This window comes from Chiloscyllium plagiosum, unplaced genomic scaffold (assembly GCF_037043375.1).
Source record: "Chiloscyllium plagiosum isolate Xiang-an unplaced genomic scaffold, Cpla_swu_hap1 HiC_scaffold_15, whole genome shotgun sequence".
In the NCBI taxonomy this organism is placed as follows: Eukaryota; Metazoa; Chordata; class Chondrichthyes; order Orectolobiformes; family Hemiscylliidae; genus Chiloscyllium; species Chiloscyllium plagiosum.
In genome coordinates, this window is record NW_028270153.1 from 23,378,906 (window position 1) to 23,403,428 (window position 24,523).

The window sequence follows — 24,523 nt, forward strand, 5'->3', positions numbered from 1 at the left end:
CCTGGGTGAAACCAGTAAATACTCCAACTGAACCCAGGACAAAACCGGTTCATGGTAATGTGGTATACAAGACATATGAAGCAAAAGTTGTGGTGTTGCTTTGTTCAAGAACTCCTTGAGCTATTACATTGTAGCATGATGTTAGATTAGACTAAGTTCAGTATTTCAACATGTATAAAAAGATAATTAAAATAAAATAGATACGTATATAAATAAAACTGTCGTGTTCATGCATGGTATGTTTAGAATATCTTTAGAAACATGCAGAAAAACGCCCATATGTTACTTAATGTTGTGTCTTACAGCTAGAATGCAGTAAACCCTTCAGAGACATGCTTGTAATATCATCACTGCATCATGGCATGTAACCTGACAGTAGAAACATCTCCACTCCATCTTAGCCAGGGCCATTTGAAGAATGACACACACTGATGGAAGCACACTACTGCTTATAATCGAACAGCTTAACATTAGCTCGGACACTGAAGTGCCTGTAACTGTAACATATGCATATATCAGGAACTGCAATAAACATCTATTAACCCAGTACTGTTGCCCAGATTTAGTTTTTGTGTAATCAAAGTTAACATAAGTAATTGCTGACTGAGGAATAAATACCCTGCCCAGGGCAAAAGCCCACATTGCAGTGACAGGTCAATTACAACGTTTTACAAATTCATGTTCTGAGTGCAATACTTTAATTGCCCCTGAAATTGATAATTAAGTTACTGATCTGTAGTCTCTCTTGCTTCATTTCAACAGAGCTATGTTAGTTATTTCCTAAGACATCTAGAATCTGTTTATGAATTTGCTGCATGCTTATATGTATAGGAGAAAACTTCACTGATGTCACTCTGGAACTCTTTTAACATTCTTGGATGGAACTTTTTAGGCAAGGTGTTTTTCTTCAGTTTAAGAGCAATTAATCTATTTCTTACCCTTACAGTAATTGCTTGCCTGCCACTTCCTCTGGCTTTCCTGTAACCTTGTATGTGGAGAAATGGTGAGGAAAGTCCCAGTATTTTCTCTTGTCTCTTTGTCTGCTGTCAGTGTTGATTCCTAATGAGGCAGAGACAGCTTCTGGGCCAATTAATAGAGGACATTTCACGTGCACCAGGGAGGATAGTGAGTACAAAAGTAAAATACTGCGGACACTGAAGACCTGAAATAGAAACAGAAAGGGCTGTAGAAACACAGCAGGTCTGGCAACATCTGTGGAGAGAAAGCAGAGGTAACGGTTCAAGTCCTATGGCTTTTCTTTCGAACAAAAGAAGAGGAGGTATGGAACATGAAATATTATCTTTGATTCTCTCTCCACAGATGATGCCAAACCTGCTGAGTTTCTGTAATACTGTCTGTTTTCTGCTGAATGTATTCCATTTGAGCAGCATTCTTGACAATGGAGAAGGTTGTCAAAGTTAAGGTTGGGCTGATCTCTTCCAGTAACACCAGTGCATTTTTAACATTGATGAAACAGCAATTCAAAGTTCATAATGGACTAGTTTTCCATTACACCTTATGGTCCAACAATGCGAAGACCTATTTGTGGGTGGCACAGTGGTTAGCACTGCTGCCTCACAGCGCCAGAGACCCGGGTTCAATTCCCGACTCAGGCGACTGACTGTGTGGAGTTTGCACATTCTCCCCGTGTCTGCGTGGGTTTCCTCCGGGTGCTCCGGTTTCCTCCCACAGTCCAACGATGTGCACGTCAGGGGAATTGGCCATGCTAAATTGCCCGTAGTGTTAGGTAAAGGGGTAAATGTACAGGAATGGGTGGGTTATGCTTCGGCGGATCAGTGTGAACTTGTTGGGCCGAAGGGCCTGTTTCCACTCTGTAAGTAATCTAATCTAATCTAAACACCTGCACTGCTAGTTTTCCAGAGATCAGATAACTCAGTATAGAGTGGGTATGAAACATAAGACGTTCTGGTGTGTAGGACTTAATGTGCACAATATCTTTACCAGTTGTTTTGATGAGGGAACTGGAAATTAATTTTGCGTGTACTTAGAGTGTAAGTAAAGGCATGTCTGGGCAATGCCCGAAACGTCGATGCTCCTGCTCCTCGGATGCTGCCTGGCCTGCTGTGTTTTTCCAGCATCACATTTTTCAACTCTGGTCTCCAGCATCTGCAGTCCTCACTTTCTCCAAATTATGTCCAGAGTTTGTTTTGTCAAGCTCTAGAACTAAGAGAACATTTACCACTTATGTATTCAGCAAGCTCTCTTGAAATGCATTTAAATCTAAAGAGTACTGTGCCGGTATACTGAACGGTGTGAAACCCTTTCCAACATGAAAGTTCTCTCCATTCTGCAATCTGATTGAGGCTGGAACTGCAGTGTTCACTAGGCATTGTCATTGAGGGCTCTTAAGACTGGTAACTGATGTTGGAATATTTCCTGACTTGACAGGGAGACCCAATTTTCATTCCAGGAGGTGGGTGTGGAATTGAGTCAGGTCCAGCAATCCTGGAAGCTGATTCCTGGTGGCTACAGTGGTGGTGGTGGTGGACTGAATTAGTTAGCCTCCCTCGGTCTTCTGGGACTTTGCACTGGTTGTTAGAGAAACATGTGACTGTTTGGTTCTGGTCCTTCAAATCTGTACATCCCCTGCCCCCAAGGTACCTACATCAAGTCAACTCAATACTCGCATCCATTTGAGAAATTTAATCCACATGCACATTTCCATTCCAGTAGGCGGGTGAACTATAAAATGCTTTACCTTTGTGCAACATTTGATGCAATTCCATAAGTAAAATAAAAACCTTGTGGGAGTCTGACATATTGTGTTTTTGATTCACTGGTGTTAAGCACAGTAGTATTTATGAGTATTTTGGTTAGTGACGCAAGGACCTAGAAAATTATTTGTCTTTAAAATACATGATTAATGGCTTTGAGCCACTGATTAGTACTTCGTTTCACAAATGAGCAGGTTAATGATTGCACTCGACCAAGATCTGTGTATTGAAACCTACCATCTCCCAGCAGTTTACAGTCTATTGCTTAGTTTAAAACATATTAGCAGATAATGCATTTTGACTAGTAGCTTCTCAAATTAATTTCAGGAAAACATAACTAAATCACAAGGCAGAAAATGAATTATACCCAAAATTGCAATGTAACTGTTCTGCAGTATTGCATTCATTACTATCTTGCATTACGTTTAATCTGAACCTGGCATCATATGAAGCTTCTAACTGACAACACAGATTTATATAACATAGAAGGAAGCCATTCAGCCCATCGCATCTGCTGCAACACTCTAAATAAGCATTTCACTTAGCACCATTTGCCCCCCACTTCTCTTCATAAGCCTATGCAACTTTCCTTTTCACAGTCCAATTACTTTTTGAATGCCTCGATTGAAGCAGCCTCATCAGGCATTCTCCACAGTGCATTCCAGAATTGTGGGCGGCACGGTGGCACAGTGGTTAGTACTGCTGCCTCACAGTGCCAGAGACCTGGGTTCAATTCCTGCTTCAGGCGACTGACTGTGAGGAGTTTGCACATTCTCCCTGTGTCTGCATGGGTTTCCTCCGGGTGCTGCAGTTTCCTCCCACAGTCCAAAAATGTGCAGGTTAGGTAAATTGGCCATGCTAAATTGCCCATAGTATTAGGTGAAGGGGTAAATACAGGGGAATGGGGCTGGATGGGTATGCTTCGGCATGTCGGTGTGGACTTGTTGGACCGAAGGGCCTGTTTCCACTGTAAGTAATCTAATCTTAACCTCTTGCTGCATGAACACGATTATTTATTTTGCAAATGCATCTTTCTCTGATCACGTTACATCTGTTCCCTCTGGTTCTGGAGTAGGGATGGCTTTCACAAGCAAGAACAGGTTCTCCCTTTCAGCTGTGTTGGTACACCTCACAGGATCAGGACGATGGGGGAAATACCTCAACCGAATTCCCTGCCCACCTTCTCTTCCCAGAGGAAAATAATCCCAGCTTCTCCAATCGATCTGAATAACTGAAGTCTTTTATTGCTGGAACCATTCCTGTAGAGCTTTTCTGCACTATCTCAAATACCTGCACATCATTTCTGAGTGGAAAAAGACAAGAGAAGTTGTGAGTATTTTGTATAAGGTTAAGTGAAGATTTAATAAAGGCATTTAAAACTATGTAGTGTTTTAGTAGCCTAAATAGAACACATAACTGTAGGAGATGTGGGACCTCAGGATGGTTACTGCCCAGGAGGAAGTCATTGTTCAGGCCTTTTTGAAAGTGTACTGATATTTCTTTCCTTGAGAAATTTCTCAAAAGTCAAAGGGGTGATTTCCTTATTCCACTCTCAATTTCAACAAAAAATTGTTGAAATTGAGAGTGGAATAAGGAAATCACCCCTTTGACTTCTGAGAAACAAAAAATGAATAAAAAACCAAATTCTACCTCCCTTACAGTGCCCTTCCATAAAAACACCAAAGGGGTACACCACAAAAGACAGTCAATCAACTCATCATTTCTGTGCTGCAGGCTAAACAGCCATACAACCAGGCCTCACTCTCCAGCTCTTGGTCAGGAGCCTATCAAGATGCTTTACTTTAAGTGCAATAAGGGTTTCTGCCTCTATCAGCCTTTCAAAGTGGGTTCGAAGACTTCACCTGCAATTTTGTGAAATAAAAAAAAATCACTACACTCACATTGTGGATTTTCTAACACTCTTTGGAAAATATTCTGTTAATTGTACCACATTAATAATTAGGACTGCAATATGAGCTCCCAACTCCCGTACTCAATATTCTGACCAATAAAGGAAAGCATACCAAACGCCGCCTTCACTATCCTATCTACCTGTGACTTCACTTTTAATGAACCTGCACTCCAAGGTCTCTTTGTTCAGCAACACTCCCTAGGACCTTACCATTAAGTGTATAAGTCCTGCTAAGATTTGCTTTCCCAAAATGCAGCACCTCGCATTTATCTGAATTAAACTCCATCTGCCACTTCTCAGCCCATTGGCCCATCTGGTCCAGAGCTGAAAATGTGTTGCTGGAACAGCGCAGCAGGTCAGGCAGCATCCAGGAAACAGGAGAATCGAAGTTTCGGGCAAAGGCCCTCCTTCCTGAAGAAGGGCTTATGCCCGAAATGTCGGTTCTCCTGTTCCCTGGATGCTGCCTGACCTGCTGCGCTGTTCCAGAAACACATTTTCAGCTCTGATCTCCAGCATCTGCAGACCTCACTTTCTCCATCTGGTCCAGATCCTGTTGTAATCTGAGGTAACTCTCTTCACTGTCCACTACACCTCCAATTTTGGTGTCATCTGCAAACTTACTAACTGTACCTCTTATGCTCACATCCAAATGATTTATGTAAATGACAAAAAGTAGAGGACCCAGCACCAATCCTTGTGGCACTCCACTGGTCACCGGCCTCTAGTCTGAAAAATAACCCTCCACCACCACCCTTTGTCTTCTATCTCTGAGACAGTTCTGTATCCAAATGGCTAGTTCTCCCCGTATTCCATGAGATCTAACCTTGCAAATCAGTCTCCCATGCGGAACCTTGTCAAACGCCTTACTAACGTCCATATAGATCACATCTACCACTCTACCCTCATCAATCTTCTTTGTTACTTCCTTATGTATAGGACATTGGTTAGGCCACTGTTGGAATATTGTGTGCAATTCTGGTCTCCTTCCTATCGGAAAGATATTGTGAAACTTTAAAGGGTTCAGAAAAGGTTTACAAGGATGTTGCCAGGGTTGGAAGATTTGAGCTATAGGGAGAGGCTGAACAGGCTGGGGCTGTTTTCCCTGGAGTGTTGGAGGCTGAGGGGTGACCTTATAGAGGTTTACAAAATTATGAGGGGCATTGATAGGGTAAATAGGTAAAGTCTTTTCCCTTGCGTCAGGGAGTCCAGAACTAGAGGGCATAGGTTTAGGGTGAAAGGGGAAAGATATAAAAGAGACCTAAGGGGCAACTTTTTCACACAGAGGGTGGTACATGTATGGAATGAGCTGCCAGATGAAGTGGTGGAGGCTGGTACAATTGCAACATTTAAGAGGGTATATGAATAGGAAGGGTTTGGAGGGATATGGGCCGGGTGCTGGCAGGTGGGTCTAGATTGGGTTGGGAAATCTGGTCAGCATGGACGCGTTGGACCGAAGGGTCTGTTTCCATGCTGTACATCTCTATGACTCTATGAGGAAGATGTACATACAACACTATAAATGCATTTTTGATCATCTGAAGATCTGTGGTTCCACCATAATGTACCATCAGTCAGGACTGCGTAAATTGTGCTTGATTTTTCATCCTCATTTTGCAGGAGTTCAGCTCAATTTGAGATATTTAGTAAGTCACATTCTGTCTGCATGTCAGAATGTCATGATGCTTTTAATGGGCAGGAAGTAGTTTGGTTGGGTGCTTGTTCATTATGAGCTGTCTGCTACACATGAATTCTATTAGATTTCAGGTCCTACACCATTGAAAATGTCAATTTTCTGACATTCTTTTCATTGAATCATTCACCTTCAGCAAACCTGTTCACTGAATTAGATTAGCTGTATTTTAACATTTTTTTTGTCCAAAACTTCTCATCTGGTTTGAATTTCCCTATTTCTTACGGAGATCAGATATAAAGGTGCTGCTGTGTGTCCTGGCCCATTCCACTTGGGACCTTTTACAATGAAAAAGGTGCAGCAGTCCTCATGGGAGCTGTGAAAGCCATGCCTCTTTTTATAACACTTGCTGCAGTATTCCAGAAAATGCACAGTTATAGAGTTATAGAGATGTATAGCATGGTCCAACTCATCTATGCTGACCAGATATCCTAAATTAATCTAGTTACATTTGCCAGCACTTGGCCCAAATCCCTCTAAACCCTTCCTATTCATATACCCATCCAAAACTTCATTGAGAAGTTATGAAAGAAGGTCAGGGAGGTCGGGTGGGGGTAAGGGGCTTCAGGGTATCGATAGTACATTTACCTAAGGATTAGAATTGTTTTTAACCCTTCAAATATTTTCTGAGTAACTGTCCAGGTAAGTGAGCTGGATCCATCCTATTAAGTCTATGATTCTAGCTCAGATCTGGAGACTTTCTCAAAGGATACAGGGTAACTGCCTCTCAAGCCTAAGCTGCCTCAGAAATGACCATAGTCAGTACATCAGGACTTCCACGGGATCCTGAAGAACATCTTTTGGGGCAAGCCTGACCTCTGATTTTTCTGAAGACCAGAAAATCTGGGCCTTTGTGATTTTCAATGCAGCCTGTCTGAATTTCTTGGGATTTGTTTGGTTTTACATTAACTCAAAGCATTTACTTTGATATTGGGTGGTGAACTTTCACAAGTAGGCGTATGTGTTAGCATCAGAAATCAAAATTGTGCTTTTTAGACTGCCATCTGGGAGAAAATGTGAAACAGATTATTACTGTAGGCGAAGGGACAAATTTCAGTCTTTGTTTGATATATAGGAATATGCTGACCAGGCTACAGAAATGTAGCTTTGCTCTTTAAAACTAATCCATCTGGTTAACTGCCTACATGAAAACAAAAACAAAATCATATATATGTCAAGACCACTGGATATTTCAAAGCAATTTAGAGCTGATGAAGTGACTATAAACATACAGGAAAGCTGACTGAAAGTTGTGGCCTGCAAACTCCTACATACAATAATGTGATAATGACCAAGTAATTGTTGTGGGGTGTACATTATGGGATAAATAATGGCCATGGCAAAAGGTGAAACCTCCATGCTCTTTGTGAAAATAGTGCCCTGGGATCTTCTACATCCAACCAAACAGACAAATAGTGCCCTGGTATGTGTCACCCACAAGCTAGCCTCTCCAACAATGCAGTGCTCCTTCACTCGAGTGTCAGCTTTGATTAGATTCTCTATAGTGTGGAAACAGGCCCTTCGGCCCAACAAGTCCACACCGCCCCTCCGAAGAGAAACCCACCCAAACCCATTCCCCTACCCTATATTTACCCCTGACTAACACTGTGGGCAATTTAGCATGGCCAATTCACCTGACCTACACATCTTTGGATTGTGGGAGGAAACCAGAGCACCCAGAGGAAGCCCATGCAGACACAGGAAGAATGTGCAAACTCCACACAGACAGGCAGGAATCGAACCCAGGACCCTGGTGCTGTGAGGCAGCAGTGCTAACCACTGAGCCACCGTGCCACCTCTTTGTGCTCAAGTCCCAAAGTGGGACTCAAACCCAGAACATTGTGACAGTAAGTAGCTCTAATTAGATTAGATTACCTACAGTGTGGAAGCAGACCCTTCGGCCCAACAAGTCCACACCGACCCTCCGAAGAGAAACCCACACCCCTGACTAATCCACCTAACACTATGGGCAATTTAGCACAACCAATTCACATAACTTGCACATCTTTGGACTGTGGGAGGAAACCGGAGCACCCGGAGGAAACCCACGCAGACACGTGGAGAATGTGCAAACTCCACACAGACAGTTGCCCAAGGCGGGAATTGAACCTGGGTCTCTGGCACTGTTAGGCAGCAGTGCTAACCACTGAGCCACCATGCAGCCCGTGCTCTGTAAATAGATAACCTTTTGAAAATTGCTTTTGTCCAATCATGATCCCACTAAAGAATATATGGCTCCATTTTTGCCCAGGGGATCTCCAGAACTTGCTGAATTTGGCTCGGGGTTTTGGAAACCCACCCTATGGAAGAGCTGTGTTGTGTTTCTTACATAACTCAACAATGTTGACCATGACATCCCCAGGGGGATGTTGCTGAATAACAAAAACACTCATTAGCATTGAAGTAGTGGCATTTTGTATCCAACTGAGTTTGAGGATGCTGTGATATTGGATAACGATCTAAGCAATGAGTTCTGATGAGAGGGTTTTGGTACCCAGGTATAATCAGTATTACAACATTATTAGAAATGACCGGTGTTAAGTTCTATGTAAAGCAAGGTCAGGTTATACCCCTTCCCATTTACTGATATAACCACTGATTCTGTAACATTGAACTCCCCTCTGGCAGGAACTTTCAGTTTTATTCTTCAAATGAGCGTCAGCAACTTCATTCCATTATGTTGTATTTCCTGGAGTCAGAACTAGGTCACCATTTCTGTTTTACAGGTAATTGCAGAGTTTTTACGTTTCCTGGCCCAGAACAGTTCAGGAAATTGCATATGATTAATGAATAGATGAATGAACCTTTACTTAGTTGCCATTTCCCAGACAACAGTCATTCCATGAAAATTCACTAGGCATTGTTCCAAATAAAATTAATAACCAGGCTTCTTCATGAAGCAATTAATATTAGTGCCCAGATTTAACTGCAATGTGCACGCAATGCCTTTGATGGGTTGATTGTTATAGATGCTGTTATGACATTTTCTCCAACTCTGCTCCTAATTTGTTTTCTGTTGATTAACTCTTTAAGCATTGTAGTTCATGGAAAAGAGAAGACATATAGTATGTGTCTCTTGCACTCCAGTATCACCAATCTATTCCTGCAATTCCATGTGGAATTTTGTTTTAGAGGATAATTTTTGGTTTGTCTCAATGTGAACTAATGTATTGCAGCTTGGGTTAGAAATAATTCAGGTGATTGTGGGTATGAAAGAACATATTTATTTGGATTGTAAGAATGTTTTGAAATCAAATAATTAGAAATGAAATAATTTATCAGAATCAGAGAATGGTGACTGCGGAGCAGGAGGCCATTCAGCCCATTGTGTGGCCTCCTGAGGGAGCAATTCAGTTAATACACTCCACTGCCTTTTCTCTATTGTTGTGTAAATACTTCCTTTGCAGATAATAATCAAATTCCCTTTTGAACGTTTTGATTGACCCTGCTTCTATCATGCTTTAACAACTTGTTCTATAAAACAGTTTTTCTTCATGTTGCTTTTTTTTTTGACAAATTGTCTTAAATCTGTGACATCTGGCTCTTGACACTTCCACAAATGAGAAGGAATACCCTCTATTTTCTCTCTCCGGATCTTGACTGTTGTTATCAAGTCTCCTTATCCTCATTACCTTCTTCAAGAAGAACAGTCCTAACTTCTTCAGTCTATCAACATAATAGAAGTACCTCATCCCTGAAACCATTTTTGTCTTTGTCAATTTGGCAAAATCAGGCAAAATTGTTTTGTCCTGCAATCTCTCTGATGCCTTCACATCCTTCTAAAAGTGTGGTGCTGAGAACTAGACGCAATACTGCTGTTAAGACCAGTTCAGTGTTTTATAGAGCCTGAACATAAAATTGTGCTTTTATACTCTATCCCCTGTTAATGAAACCAAGGATAATGTATGGTTTATTAACATTCTTGCAACATGCGCTGCCAACTTCAGTAATTTATGCACATAAACACCCAGGTTTCTCAGCTCCCATTACTCTCCTACCTTTGGTATTGAACCACTTAGTTTGTATTATTTCTGTGTTCTTCCTACAAAATAAATCAGTTGGCATTTTTCACATAAAATTTCCCCTACCACATGTCTACCATTCCATCATCGTATGTCCTTTTGAAGGTCTCCAGTATCCCCTCCTCATTATTCACAACCCTTCCAAATTTTGTATAATCTGCATTTTTTTAAGTTGTGCACTGTATACCAAGATTGTGGTCATTAATATATATCAGGCAGATCAGAGTCCGAATGCCAACTGCTGGAGAGCACCGCCACATCTCTTCCTTCAGCCTGAAAAACAACTGTTCCCCAACATTCTCTGTTTCCTAATACTTAGTAAATTTCTTATCCATATGGCAACTGTCTGTTATTTTCCAGGAGGTATAACTTTGATCACAGCTCTGTTGTGCCTTATGAAAGTCCATGTATATTACGTCAAGGACATTACCCTCATCAACGCTCTCTGTTACCTCCTCCAGGGAGTGAAGTGCAGGTAATGTCACCTTAATGAGTTGCTCAAGTGCATCTGGCAGATTCACCAAGATTATGTATATGTTTGTCATGGAAGTAGTCAATATATTAAGCAAAATTGTTTTGTCCTAGACAGTACAGAATTTGCCATTGCTACCTCTGGGTCATATATGGTTTGAGAATGCCTCATCACATTTATGAGTTGAACTTTGTTGATCGTGCATTCAGGAAGTGAGTCATCCAATAGAATAAACCCTTCATCTAGTTTGCTGGTGGGAAGGTGGAGGTGGTTGAAAAAAATTGGTGCATTGTAACAATAGAACAACTGCTGCTACAGGAGCTGGTAAACGTTCACAACCATATCCCAGACTATGCACGAGTAATGTTCCAGATGAGCAGCTTTAACATGGATTTAACAAACTCAAGGAGGATATCTTATATAGTAAAAGCAAAAAAAGTGCTGGATATATTCAGCAGAACAGGACAGCATCTGTGGGGAGAAGCTCACTTCAATTGCACCTTGCAGGTAGAAATGTGGGTTGAGGAGGATATGAATAACTGAAGAGCAAGTTCATTCTTCACCTCATCTCGACCCAATTTATTTTTTTCTGTACAATGTCCATTATTGGTCCCATTGGCTGTGGTGTTGTGAAAAGTGTTATTTTATCTCTCTTGTCCTCTACCTTATGGTCACCATGTTGTCTTCCTGCATCTTTCTTCCCTTGCAGTAAAGGGTATAGAATCTGATAAGGATTTTCAGCATTTTTTTTAATTGTACTATCCGAATTTAGTGTGAGGGTTTTGAACCATGACAGCTTACTTTTGTTGCTTGTTCAAACTCCAATCAGCTTCCATTTTCAGCTACGCTCTTAGGCGCAAAAATATTGTTCTGTGCATAACAGTTCTCAAATTCTTCATTTTGCTTCTTCACATGAATGTAGGGATAATTGTTATAAAACCTTTACTTAAACTTTTAAATTATAAGTATTATACTGTACGGATCTAATGTCGGTAGACTAAACATCAGTCGATTGACAAATTTAAGTACAGTGGTTTCTGCCTGTGACTCATTGAATTTTTGAATCAAATGCTTTTTGTTCAAAACATTTGCAAAAGAACGTTTGCAGTTTTGTAAGTGAAAAACAATGAAGTATGATAGGAGTGGAAAGCTGTCATAGAGAGCTGACACAAGAGTGGGTAGATGATGTCATAGAGTCATCTGTATCAGAAGCTTTATATTTCATTACCTTGTAACCTGGCATCGTTGAATCATTGGTTTTATTCAAACATGGTACATTTTGGTCAAACTACCACTGATATGTTGGAGGTTGCTGTCAGTATATTAGCAAACTTAGAAGAGAATCATTCTGTAGAGAATCAGTTTCATTTTGAGTATTAATTATTGGATTAGTTGCATTTTGCAGAAGAATACAGAAATAGCAGCCGAGTGGACCATCCCACATGCATGCTCAACCATTCAAGCTGATGTTGTCTGATATTCTGCCTCAGTACTTTGTTACCTGCTGCCCTTATCCCTTGAAAGCCCAACAGACCAAAGCCTGGTTTATCCCAGCCTTGAGTGCACTCAACAATGGAGCATCCACTTCTGAGGTTAAAAAATTGCACAATATTTTGAGTAAAGGAATTTCACTGATTTTCAGAGCTAAATAATCACACTCTTACTGAAACAAAAAAAACACATACACACACACACAGTTATAATTTAGAGAAACAACATTTCAGTGTCTAACCTGTAACATCTCATTACAGATATGAACCTTGGCAGTAAAGCTATTATTTTATATTATCTCCAACCAGTTGCAGTAGTTGGAGGGATGGTAGAAGTTTGAAATACGAACCTGCTTTTATCTGAAGTGTCCAGATTCAAATATGACAGGATTCCAGTAATTTCTCACAGTCAGCATTACTATTTACAATTTCATTTAAAGGAGAAAAGAAAATGTAAATTGTTTATATGGAGGGAGAGTCACTTGCGAATTCAACAATGTTTCAGTTTGATTTTAGTAACTTGATAATGTTACACAATTTGCTACATATCGATAAAACACTCAGAAAACTCTAAGTATGAAGGTACAGTGCTTAAAATAAATGGTCTTGTGGTGCTGTTTTGTGACTGCACTCATGCTGGTGCCCACTGTCTCATTTACGTTTCATCTGAACATATGTAGTTAAAATGTGCTTTTCCTTCTATTGCATTCATCAGCAAGCAATTTTCCACCCAGTACCTTTATGCTTTTAAAAGCATAGGCTGGCAAGGGCAGATTGGTACAAAGTATTAGCATAACTTTCAAAGTAGGATGTTTTATGGCTCAGCATGGTCATGGTCCGTACATACATTTTTCATCTGAATGATAGTAATTGCAAATACTAGCTGAGGAAAGTTATAACTAATTATAACACCACCTGAGATCTGTTAATCAGCACTGATAGCATAATAAACCTAGGGTTTTGAAGCTTATACCTTAATCTTTTAAAACACAGTGTGCAATTGTTAACTGAGCCATCGAGTGTGAACTGAACAAGGGATTCATATAATGATTAATTAGAGTAATTTTCTTTGTAAATATCTGTCCTGTGGCCTAGTAAAAAAATTGTGATGTAAAACAGAAGCCTAAGTCTCCGAGAAATGTATAAATTTTAAGAAATAGGCATTTGACTTTTTTTGTTACCAGAACATTAAATTGATTTTGAAAGTAACCGCCCCACACCTCTCTGACAGCCCTTTGCTCCGTTACAAAAACAGGACTGAATCATTCTGTTATAATAATGGGTGATTGACCTACCATGTCAGTCTAGATGACAAGTTAAAAGTTTCGCTGATATTTACATAAATCTTCTTCAATCTTTGGCCAGCAAGCTGCTGTTCTTCTGCTTAACAGAAATTGTCCATTTTTTACATTTTTCCCCAGCTCTGTTTGGAGTACAGTTTATATTGGCTTGATGATTAATAATTGTTCAGCACTTAGTGGTAGCAGAGACAGTCTAACTATTTAGTTTAATTTAGAACACATATACAATAGTACTTTGGGATTAGTACCTCAAAATGTTACTGTTGAGTAATCTTGCAATAACTGAGAGCAGTTGTTCTTATCAGAAATGAATCAAGTGCAAATTCAATTGTAATTTTTCCTCACCCATTAAGCTAGTATCCAGTGTATTTTGTAAATATTACAAAACATTGTTTTCTTGCTGCATTCACCTCTGAACAGGCATTCTTAATTAATTATGCATATTTTTCACCAAATTAGTAATCATGTTTGCCTACAATTCAATTTTTTACTTTGCTTGAAAGAACTCTTAGGTTTACAACAACAACAAAATGCATTCTTATAATGCCTTTGAGGGATATGCTTAATGGACATCAAGCCAAAAGAGGAGCTGTTTTATGTTGGTCAAAGAGGTGAGTTTGAAATCAAGTGCAATACAGTAGATGAGTCATTGAAGTATCTACCAGTGTACTTGTTAGCTAAGTTTTGAAACAGTTGGAGCGTAACCTTCAGAAATGTTGCAACATTTTTTATTAAATTAAGAGTTCATCTAAACATGAAGCCTCATGTGATGTTTCTCTTTTAGGTGCAATGATGCTGTTTTCCAAATTTGACAAATTTCAATCAACTGGTCCCAATGAGTGTCTTGCATTGTCTGGAACTACCGGCAAAGCATAGTAAGTATGAAACTTTACTCTAGTTTTACCCCAAGTGTTTCAGCACATGGTGTATATGCATGTCAGTTCAGCAAAATTACCTGAACTTGACGATGAAATTACTAATAATAGGTTAACAACTAGCTTTTAAATTATTTCTGATGCTTACATATAATATAGCATTACTTAGAAAATTGTAATTTTTCCTAACCCATTAAGCTAGTATCCAGTGTATTTTATAAATATTTTACAAAACATTGTTTTCTTGCTGCATTCACCTCTGAACAGGCATTCTTAATTAATTATGCATATTTTTCACCAAATTAGTAATCATGTTTGCCTACAATTCAATTTTTTCCTTTGCTTGAAAGAACTCTTAGGTTTACAACAACAACAAAATGCATTCTTATAATGCCTTTGAGGGATATGCTTAATGGACATCAAGCCAAAAGAGTTGTTTTATGTTGGTCAAAGAGGTGAGTTTGAAGTAAAATCTTAAATGAAGAAAGAGAGCTGGAAGGGCAGAGGCTTCAGGAAAGAGAATTCAGTGAGAGGTGGGTGATGAAAAAATGCAGTGACTCTGGGCATTGTCAGCATCCTTGAGAGAGGTGGGTGCTGCTGCAGCAACTTCAAAAAATACAAAGGCAACAGAAAGTGTCGTGGCTCTCAGAGGGTTAGATGTGACTTTATTGTTCAAAACAACAAGTAGGCAGACCTCTACAGTTGGAGGAGAAGCCTTGCCATTGCAGTGTTGCAGCCAAGGGAGTGTCTCCAGTGACACTCAAGAAACTGCAGGGAGGTTGCCCCCATGTGGCTTGAGGATTACTACATGGTGAGGGCCTCTTTACTGTTGGCAAATGTCAAACTAGCCAGGAAAGTCACCCTTGATTCACCCTTTAATTATTCACCTCCCTGGCATTAGGACTGAGATGGAGAGCTGTCCCTATGCACCCGTTCATCATTATTCTGGCTCCCTGTCTCTCAGGCCATTTCCGTGGTGCCAGGTAACATTCAGCCCATAGGGTCAGTAATTTAGCGTCAGGTTGATTAGGAGGGCAAAGTTGTAACCAGTCTGAAGTGACATTGGAAGACAGTGGAGGTTTCTGGTGTCAGGCTTGGTTAGGTGAGAGTAGACAAAATGAGGGCAGTCATAGAGAGGAAATTTCAAATCTGATGGTTCTTAATGTCATCCAGTCAAACTTGCTGACAGATAACAAAACCAAAAACTTTCTGGATTATGTTCCTTGTATTTGAAGAAATGAAGATGGGACTTGTACTGGGGAAATGGCCAGGATGATTGAGGGCTTTGTATCACATTTGTAGGTGAGTTCAATGTGTAAAAAATTATGATCACATGCAAAATAGTGTGTAAGCATTTGGAAGTGTGTTGCAAGTAACTTCATAAAGAATTTCTTTTCAGTGACAATTGATTTCAAGATCACGAGAGAGGAAAGGGAATTGTGTTTGATGAATAATGTGTGGAAGTGATTGGCGATAACCTGATTCGAGGTCAAGATCATGGGAAATACTGAGGCAAAAAGTCATCGCTACGAATATGTGTGGAAGGAATTATGGGGAGGAAGAAGGTTTCACTCAAGACTTTTTTAGCGATAGTAGAAATAATGTATTAGTTTATTTGTGGAAATTGTTTTTTGTCAAAATGTAGAATATTTATTCAAATTTTTTCACTAATCTTTGTAGAGTCATAGAAGTGTGCAGTGCAAACAAGGCCCTATGGTCCATTGAGTCAGTGCTGATCAAACACAATCAGCTAACTATTCCGATCACATTTTCCTGCACTTGGCCCATTGCCTTGTATACCTTGATATCACAAGGGTATATCCATATGCTTCTTTTAAACTTGTAGTTCTGTTGCTCTCAATTTTCTGGCTAATGGTCATGGAAAGGACTTTTGAAAATCTATCCTTAAAATTCAAAATCTTTACTAATCATGTAATTCAACACAAGGCAAATTATACCCCAGTCAATTTTTTGTAACCCTGAATGAATTATTGAGGCAGGCAAAAACAGCTTAAAAGGATGCTACCATGTCAATCGGTCCTCTATATTTTATTTTGTCATATCTCTTGAAATCATCATGTTTGAAACATCCTAAAGTACTTCATGTACATTGAATTTTTGGAGCATGGGAGTGACATGCAAGAATATGGCGCTGATCATGTTGATAAAATATCGTTATCATCATGCAAGGAAGGTCAAAGCATGAGAAAGACATTTTTTCATAATCTTATTTTGCTTTATTATCACGCCCCTCTAAGGTACATTTGCTAGACATTCAGGGTCAGTTTCAATTTTCTACTCTAACTTTATTACCAATAATGGAGAACAGCCTATATGACAAGTAGTTGTCATTGTCAGCTGGCTATTAACTATATGAAGAGTAAATTTAGGTTGATCTTACATGATTATTTGAATCACTTTGGAATATATGAAGTCTAAAAAGAGTTGAGTGAAAATGAAATAATTCATATGAGATACAGTGAAGATTTTGAAAATGCAAAGCTTCATCAGCAAGGAAATCAGAAATTATTGCAGAAGCAGTTTGATGCGGAGATGATGGAAACATAGGTGTACAGACAAACTAAGATAAAAATATGCAGTGGATAATGATTCCAAAGAATTGCAACTCATTTGGCTAATATAAAATAAAGATGATAACTTCGAGATTTTCTCATTGAATTTGAAAGATGAGAGCAAAGCAGCTCAAAATTCAGAAACTTTGCTTTTCTAATAGGAAAAAGCAAACTTTCCAAAGGGTTTAGTTTTCTGTCTGCATTAATCAGTCCCGGATATATTTGGCTGAGATTTTTGAGTTATGAGTTGTGATTAATCTATAATGGAATTCCCCATTGGAAAGTAATTGGAATTAAATGGGTCAACATTTATAAAAGAGGCTAATACTGAACAAACTCTCAATTTGTTCAGGAGCCACCAGGACAGAACCCCACTGGTCCTCACCTACCACCCCACCAACCTCCATATACAGCGTATCATCCGCCGTCATTTCCGCCACCTCCAAACGGACCCCACTACCAGGGATATATTTCCCTCCCCTCCCCTATCAGCATTCCGAAAAGACCACTCCCTCCATGACTCCCTCGTCAGGTCCACACCCCCCACCAACCCAACCTGCACCCCCAACACCTTCCCCTGCAACCGCAAGAAATGCAAAACTTGCGCCCACACCTCCCCCCTTACTTCCCTCCAAGGCCCCAAGGGACACTTCCATATCCGCCACAAATTCACCTGCACCTCCACACACATCATCTATTGCATCCGCTGCACCCGATGTGGCCTCCTCTATATTGGGGAGACAGGCCGCCTACTTGCGGAACGTTTCAGAGAACACCTCTGGGACACCCGGACCAACCAACACAACCACCCCGTGGCACAACACTTCAACTCCCCCTCCCACTCCACCAAGGACATGCAGGTCCTTGGACTCCTCCATCGCCAGACCATAGCAACACGACGGTTGGAGGAAGAGCGCTTCATCTTCCGCCTAGGAACCCTCCAACCACAAGGGATGAACTCAGATTTCTCCAGTTTCTTCATTTCCCCTCCCCCCACCTTGTCTCAGTCAAATCCCTTGAACTCAGCACCGCCTTCCTAACCTGCAATCTTCTTCCTGACCTCTCCGCCCCCACCCCCACTCCGGCCTATCACCCTCACCTTGACCTCCTTCCACCTATCGCATTTCCAACACCCCTCCCCCAAGTCCCTCCTCCCTACCTTTTATCTTAGCCTGTTGGATACACTTTCCTCATTCCTGAAGAAGGGCTCATGCCCGAAACGTCGATTCTCCTGTTCCTTGGATGCTGCCTGACCTGCTGCGCTTTTCCAGCAACACATTTTCTGGTACCTTTCATTAAGGTAGCCTGCAGTATAAAGAGACGATGCAATTTGGTTGCAGTAGCTGCTGGAGCACATTTATGCAGAAGTTATTATCAGAGAAGGATGAAGAGAAGCAATGGAGCAGCAAGCCAGAGAATTAGCTCCCGGGTTCTCTGATGCAGCACTTATCCACAAGCTTTTAATGCACTTCTCGCAGTCTCATATATTTTTAGTTATTAAAAGTGCATCACCCATACACTCAATAACACTCTTCCATCCCTTATGTAGCACAAGATCAGGTCAGGAGGCAACTGTAGAGAATTGGCAGGGACATACCTGACTGCACATCCTAAGACCTTCAGATAGGATGGTGCTGGTGAAAACATCGAGGTTGATGGTATGCTCCAGCTTGATGGCGGTTTGCAAATCCAAGTTCATTCTAGTCCTGCAATCTGCAATGAAGCACAAACTGCATCCCATGCCTGTTCCTCTCCCCCCCCCCACCCCCCCCCCCCCAGTCCTTCCTTTCTGCACTTCTTCTTCCAGATATGAAAAACAGCTGCAAAGTGTTAAGGAAGAAAGGCTGAAAAACACTGGGAGACCATCACAGAGCATGTTGTCAGTGTAAAAAATCATTGACGAGCCCAGCTCCAACTTGGCACAGGATTTTATGCAAAGCATGGAAGTGTGGCCAATTCATGACAGAACTTGTGGATTTGGCCATGATGCAGTGGGTGGACAATGTCTTGGCTTCTACTACAGTATAGAAAGAAGCTGTCCGATATTTCAGTGTTACTATGAAAAGTCAGACTGAGGTCATGTCATCTATGGCAACTGTGATGCAAACTCAACACGTAATGCGGGTTCAGACCGTGGTCATTATGTCTCCACCTGGCAGTGTCCAAGAAGGGCTGAAAACAAAAGATGCTAGAGATTACAGCTGGTCAGGCAGCATGCGTGGATAGAGAGCAAGCTAACATTTCAAGACTAGATGACTCGACATCAGAGCTGCCCAAAAAAAGGCTTGTGAGCACTTGCAGCAGTCCGGAAATCTGTGACAGTAGATCACTAGGATTGTTGAGGCACGCTTTGGGGTTCAGAGTCTGGTGCATGAATGTGTTATCGTCTCTCAGGAGGACAGATTTGTTCCCTGTCAGTTTGTCAATGCGCCTTTTGATGTCTGTCAGTTTGTTAACCAGTCCAGACTGCTGCTGCCCATGCCACCCTGGTGCAGTATGAAGTTGGGTATTCAAAGCCTAGAGTCATTAAAACAAAAATGACCTATCAGTCCATTTTCAGTGCTTGCCAGTGAAAGATGGCGGGTTTTCACTAGGGCTTCTGCAACTAACAAGGTAACACTTTACGAGAGCACTCAGTCAACAAAGTACCTTGCAATTATAGTTCAGAAGGGAATGCACAATGATGCAAAGTTCCATTTTGCATTGTTAGTTTTTTTATGGAATGCTATTTGTGGTATTTTTGTTTTGGAATTTTGGCCAGGAAGACTCTGTGATGATTTGTAACAAAAGGGTGGGAAATATTGCAACAACAGTGATACGGGATTTAAGGGAACCACAGACTGCTCATGGATAGCTAGCTTTCTTCTTGCTTTTGAGGTGTTTTCTGAAGGCATAATTGGAACGGCTGTACCCTCATGAGAACCAAATTGCAGCATATTCATTGGACACCAGCAATGGTGAAATATTCGGCCCCTCCTGATGAGTCCCCTCCCATGCTCAAGCTGCTCAGGCAGAATAACTGTTGATTCAGGCTGCTGATGGTCTGCCCCTTTGCAATATCTTGTGGCAATATGGCTTTCATAGTAAGTGTGCTGACTCTGATTGGGTAAGAGAATGAAATCTGGAGCCACCACATATAGAACACTAGCCCTTGTCACCATGCAGCTACCTTCAATATTGACATGGTGCCTTGAACTTGGCAGAAGGGTTAATCAGGCCAGAATAAAAAAAATGATACCACCAACAGGCTAACAGCTTGATTGTCTGTACATGGTTGGACACATTTAGCTGAATGATGGCCCTTGAGATTGCCATTCGTCTGTGCATACCCAATCAAATGCTACTAAGAAATTAGAAAAGAGATAAAAGGATAGGGAATCAAATACATTTTGGATTGCATTAATTATATTTTCTGAAGGAACATTGCAGTGAAGTTGAATGTTAATCATAAGCCAGGACTCTAGGTAAAGTTCTACATGTATGCATGGCTTATACTTTGGTGCAGAAATTCTCCAGTGGCTGGAGTTTAGTGCTTCTGGGCATGATGCTGGCATCAAATGGGGAATTAAGTCAGTATTTGCTGAAGGTGCCCCTCTGGTGTATTCTTCTTGGAAGTGGCCTCTTATTTGGTTACAATCTAAGAATTAGAATTAAGTTTATTGTCACACGTACCTCAGTACAGGAGTGCAGTGAAAAGTGTACAAAGTCACCATTCCCATGCAGTTTACAATGAAATGCTGATCAATTAGGTCAATAGGCTGAGGAGTAGCAGATTCAGTTTAATTTGGATAAATAGGAGGTATTGTACGTTGATAATACAAGCAAAAACAAGAGTTGTACAATAAATGGTAGGGCCCTAGGTAGTGTTGTAGAACAGAGAGACCTAGAGGTTCAGGTACATAATGCTTTGAAATTTGGGTCACAGATAGACAAGGTGGTTAAGAAAGCATTTAACATGCTTGCTTTCATTGTTTACACCTGTGAGTATAGGAGTTGGGATGTCATGTTGAGGTTGTACAGGACATTGGTGAGGCCTCTCCTGGTGTACTGTGTGCAGTTCTGGTTGCCCTGTTGTAAGAAAGATATTACTAAATTGGAAATGGTTCAGAAAAGATTTACGAGGATGTTGCCAGAAATGGAAGGTTGAGGTATAAAAACAGACTGCTAAAACCGTGACAGTTTTTTTGTCGGAGTGTAGGAAGTGGAGAGATGACCATATTGAGGTTTATAAAATCATGAGGGGCAGAGATAAGATGAACTTGAGGGCATATTTTTAAGGTGAAAAGAGAAAGATTTAAAAGGACACAATGAGTAACTTTTTCACATAGAGAGTGGTTAGTGTTTAGAATAAACTGCCAAAGAAAGTGGTGGGTGCAGGTACAGTTACTGTGTTTAAAAATTATCTAACTAGTAAAAGGTTTGGAAGGATATGGGCCATGTGCAGGCAGGTGGGACTAGTTTAGTCTGAGAACAGCACAGACTGGTTGGACTGAAGGGTCTATTACCATGCTGTATGACTCTATGCCTACATATCTGGTAATCTCTTCGAAAAATGCAATCAAATTGGTCAGATGTAACCACCCTTAACAAAATCATGCTAACTGTTATTGGTTAATCCCTGCCTCTCCAAGTTTAGATTATTTCTGACCCTCTGAATTGCTTCCTCACCATTGAGATTAATCTGACTGGCATGTAGTTCTTGGACTTTTCTCTCATTCCTTTCATGAATAACAGTATCACATTGGCTCTCCTTCAGTCTCTCACACCTCGCATGTGGCCAGAGAGGAAGTGAAAATTATTGCCTGTGTCCCTGTTATTTCGCCCCTTGCCTGACTCAACAACCTGAAATACATTTCATCTGCCCGGGAGATTTATTTACTTCTAAGCCACTCAGAAGCTCCCCTGTGTCTACACTAATTTCTGTAACTGGATTACAATTCATCCCCTTGACTTCTGTACCTACATTGTCCCTCTCACTCATAAATTCCGACACAAATTATCACTGTGGTCCTTAATGGGCCCTTTTCTTACCCTAGTTATTCTTTTACCTTTAATGGTGAAATAACTTGGTATTATCCATTATTTATCATTCATTATTTATCCTCCATTATCAATGCCTCCTTTTTACTCTTCTTTGTGAGTTGCTCCTTGCACAATCTGCACTCCTCTAGGGCTTCTGATATTTCGAGCATAAGCCTCCCTTTTTGTCATTATCAAATCCTGTGTATCTGTCGATAGCCAGGCTTTGCTGGGTTTATTGTACCATCATTTATTTTTGTTGGAACATGTTGGCCCTGAACTCTCCCTAATTCTTTCTTGAGTGAGTCTTACAGCTCTGTCACAGACTTACCTAAATGTATCTGTTCCCAGTCCAGTTCAGCAAATCATAAGCCTTCCCCAATTTTAACTTCAATTTCAGGCCCATCCTTGCTCTTTTCTGTAACAATCTTGAATCTAACGGAGTTACGAGCATTGTTTACAAATGCTCACCAACTGATACTTCAATCACAAGCCCAGCTTCATGACCTAAAATTAAGTCTAGGACCTCTCCCTGTCTTGCAGAGCCTTTTGTGTACTGGCTTAAAAAGCTCTCCTGGTTGCATTTTAAGAATTCTGCTTCTTCTAAACCTTTCACTCTGTGACTACCCCACTTAATATTAGGGAAGGTGAAAAATTGTGACCAACTTATTCCTTTGACATTTCTCTGAAATTTGCCAAGGTGTGTGCTCTTCTATTTCTCTTGGACTGGTGGAGGTTGAATAGTACACTCCCAGCAATGTGATTATTCCTTTTTGCTTTTTAAGCTCTACCAATATAGCTTCATTTGAACAGCCTTCTAAGATGTCATCTCTCCCTATGCTATAATTGATTCCTTGATCAATATTGCAACACCCTCTTTTTTACAGCTTCCTCTGTCTTGCCTGAGGACCGTATGCCCTGGAATATTGAGCTGTTAGTCCTGCCCCTCACTCAATCATGTCTCAGTGACAGCAATGACCCCATGTTTTAATTTGAGTCTTCAACGCATCTGCCTTGTTCATCCTAGCATTAAAATAAATACCACCCAACCTTGCCAAACGCCCTTGGGTCTTCCATGGCCTATAATTTCCATGTCTTCCCGACTCACTGCTGTCTCTTCTAATTTTGGCCATTCATCGCCTCCTGAAGAACCTTGCGTCAGGATCCAACCCCTCTATCAAGTTACTTTAAGCCTTTGCCAGCAGCATGAGAAAACTTCCCAGCCTGGGATGATAGTCCCATTCTGGCAATGCCATATTCCTACTTGTTCCCCACCCTCCTTGATGCTTTAAGATCTAAAGATGTATCTATCACTTTCTTAAATATATTCAGCAACTTGGCCTTCACAGCCTTCTTTGGTAGAGAATTCCACTGGTTCACAACTCTGTGGGTGAAGAAATCATTGCTTATCTTAATGCGAAATGGCTTTCTGTATATCCTGAGACTGTGTCACCTGTTTCTAGACTTTCCAACCAGGAAACCAGCAGTGGTTAGCACTGCTGCCTCACAGCGCCAGAGACCCGGGTTCAATTCCCAACTCAGGCGATTGACTGTGTGGAGTTTGCACATTCTCCCCGTGTCTGCGTGGATTTCCTCCGGGTGCTCCGGTTTCCTCCCACAGTCCAAAGATGTGCAGGTCAGGTGAATTGGCGATGCTAAATTGCCCGTAGTGTTAGGTAAAGGGGTAAATGTAGGGGAATGGGTGGGTTGTGCTTCGGTGGGTCGGTGTGGACCTTGTTGGACCAAAGGGCCTGTTTCCACACTGTAAGTAATCTAATCTAATCAAAACAAAATTCTCCCCACATCTACTCTGTCCAGCCCTCTGGAAATTCATACATTTCAATCAGTTCTTCTAAATTCTAGTGAATACAGGCTCAAGAGAAAGTGAGGACTGCAGATACTGGAGATCAGAGTCGAAAAGTGTGGCGCTGGAAAAGCACAGCAGGTCAGGCAGCATCAGAGGAGCAGGAGAATCGATGCTTGGGGCTAAGAGATAAATAGGAGTGGGAGGAGCGGTGGTTGGGGCTAGGGGGGAATGTAGCTGGGAATACAATAGATAGATGCAAGTGGGGTATGCTGGTGGTAGGTCAGAGCGGAGGGTGAAGAGGATAGATGGGGAGGAAGATGGACAGGTAGGACAATTCAAGAGGGTGATGCCGAGTTGGAGGGTTGGTTCTGGGATGAGACGAGAGGAGTGGAGATACGGAAACTGGTGAAATCAATATTGATGCCATGTCGTTGGAAGGTGCCAAGTTAGAAGCTGAGGCATTCTTCCTCCATGAGTCATGTGGCTCGGATTTGACAGTGGAGGAAATCTCCTTTCCCACCTACCAGCACCACCCTCCACTCCAACCTATCACCATCACCTCCACTGCCTACCCATCTCCTTCCCAGCTACCCCCAGCCCTAACTAAACCCCCCCTCCTATTTATCT

The 24,523-nt window shown here is 41.1% G+C and overlaps 1 protein-coding gene across 9 annotated transcripts in view; it reads left to right on the forward strand.

Moving 5' to 3' along the window:
• The window catches only part of slco4a1 (solute carrier organic anion transporter family, member 4A1), a 183,390-nt gene that overhangs the window by 47,489 nt on the left and 111,378 nt on the right, over positions 1–24,523 (forward strand). For 6 of the 9 annotated variants that reach the window (XM_087994815.1, XM_087994812.1, XM_043710617.2 and 3 more), the window contains one exon: positions 14,407–14,497. The exons of 1 other annotated variant lie outside the window; for it this stretch is intronic. The gene's annotated coding sequence lies outside the window, so the exon portion shown is untranslated. Of the gene's footprint in view, positions 1–4,045; positions 4,065–10,774; positions 10,835–14,125; positions 14,234–14,406; positions 14,498–24,523 lie in introns of those variants that run through there. 2 more of the 9 variants (XM_087994814.1, XM_043710616.2) reach the window with 2 other exon arrangements.